This window comes from Octopus bimaculoides, chromosome 7 (assembly GCF_001194135.2).
Source record: "Octopus bimaculoides isolate UCB-OBI-ISO-001 chromosome 7, ASM119413v2, whole genome shotgun sequence".
Classification (NCBI taxonomy): domain Eukaryota; kingdom Metazoa; phylum Mollusca; class Cephalopoda; order Octopoda; family Octopodidae; genus Octopus; species Octopus bimaculoides.
Window position 1 is genome coordinate 56,604,122 of NC_068987.1, and position 1,893 is coordinate 56,606,014.

The window sequence follows — 1,893 nt, forward strand, 5'->3', positions numbered from 1 at the left end:
GATCAACGGAACAGCCTGCTCATGAAATTAACGTGCAAGTGGCTGAGCACTCCACAGACAAGTGTACCCTTAACATAATTCTCGGGGGAGATTCAGCGTGACACAGAATATGACAAGGCTGACTCTTTGAATTACAGGCACAACAGAAACAGGAAGTAAGAGTGAGAGAAAGTTGTGGTGAAAGAGTACAGCAGGGTTCGCCACCATCCGCTGCTGGAGCCTCATGGAGCTTTAGGTGTTTTCGCTCAATAAACACTCACAACGCTCGGTCTGGGAATCGAAACCGCGATCCTATGACCGCGAGTCCGCTGCCCTAACCACTGGGCCATTGCGCCTCCACTCAGACCCATAGTAAAAATTAAAGAAAACATTGTCAGCGATGCTGGTTCAATTCACAGTATAAACATTTAGTTTCACTTAAGTCTTAATTTTGATATTTCTTACTGCAGTGAATAACCTGGAGAGTGGTCGGTACTGCTAGGATAAATAATCCTTTGGCACACGACATGAAGGTAAAGTATATCGGGATGACCCAAATCTCCTTTATCTACGGAAAATATATTGTAATTATCATCCCTTTCCAGGGTCATAATTACGTGAAAATATATTGTAATTATGATCCCTTTCTAGGGTCATAATTACGTGATATTTTCCAAGAAAAATATTGAAAATATGTTTCTAGAAGTAATACTTTTCTGTTTGTCATAAACAAAATATATTGCGAAACAAGAAGTTATATGAGTAATTGTGATGTTCATGCATTTTCGAAACATTGGACTGGCTTTAAATGACATTGTTTTAACTTAGATGCAAACCAGTCCGTGAATTCTTATCACTGTTTACCTATATATTATATATGCCGATGCCCCAGCATGACCGCAGATTTGAAGCTGAAGCAATTTAAAGATTCATGTATATATATATGTGTGTGTGTGTGTGTGTGTGTGTGTGTTTATGTGTGTGAGTGTGTGTGTGTGTATATATAAATATATATATGGGTTACGCGCGCGCGCGCACGCACACACACAGACACAGGTACTTCAGCTATGTAAGTACACACGTGCTGTTGGTGATATATTTCCTCCTCTGGACTTCTCCGTTTTCCTATCTGACGAAGAGATATGCTCGAAACGTCAAAAACTCTCTCTTTTTACCGAGCGTCAAATTAATACATCCCACATGCACGTCCTTTTGTTGTTTTGTTATTGTTATTTTCAATGTTAGATTATTCGATTTGACTACACATAGATAGATATACATATATATATATATACATATACATACATATAGCTCCTGCCATAACAAAGTACGATGCTTAATTAAGACAATTAAAAAAAATGCAAACGACGAGGATGAGATTCGAACTCACGCGGGGAGACCCCAATGGATTAGCAGTCCATCGCCTTAACCACTCGGCCACCTCGTCAACAAGTGTTTATAGCAACCATTTGTTTGCTTTATTTGAAAATTAATAATAAACAAAACCTACCAGATAGTTGAATGTCTGTTAATGTCTTCATATTGATTTTCTTCCCCTGATATATAAAATGATAACGTATTTAGGTACAATAGCCAACATTCAAAGTTCAATACCTGCAGGGATCATTTATGCTATCCGTCAGCATGGGGTCGAAAAAATACTCTTCGAATACGATAATGATTTTGTCGATGGCATCGTAATTCAAAAGTACAATGAATCGATTTGCTGAAAGGGAAAATGCATAAGCTTTGAGATGTGTCTTTCATGCAAGAGTTATATCTAATAGTGAATAGAGAAAGAAGGGAGAGATAGAAAAACAGATAGATAGATAGATAGATAGATAGATAGATAGATAGATAGATAGATAGATAGATAGATAGATAGACAGACAGACAGACAGACAGACAGACAGA

The 1,893-nt window shown here is 37.8% G+C and overlaps 1 non-coding gene across 1 annotated transcript; it reads right to left on the reverse strand.

Moving 5' to 3' along the window:
• Window positions 1-1,344: 1,344 nt before the first annotated feature.
• Trnas-gcu (transfer RNA serine (anticodon GCU)) lies at window positions 1,345-1,426 on the reverse strand. The gene has a single exon. It is a non-coding gene; the product is annotated as a tRNA-Ser (tRNA).
• Window positions 1,427-1,893: the final 467 nt, after the last annotated feature.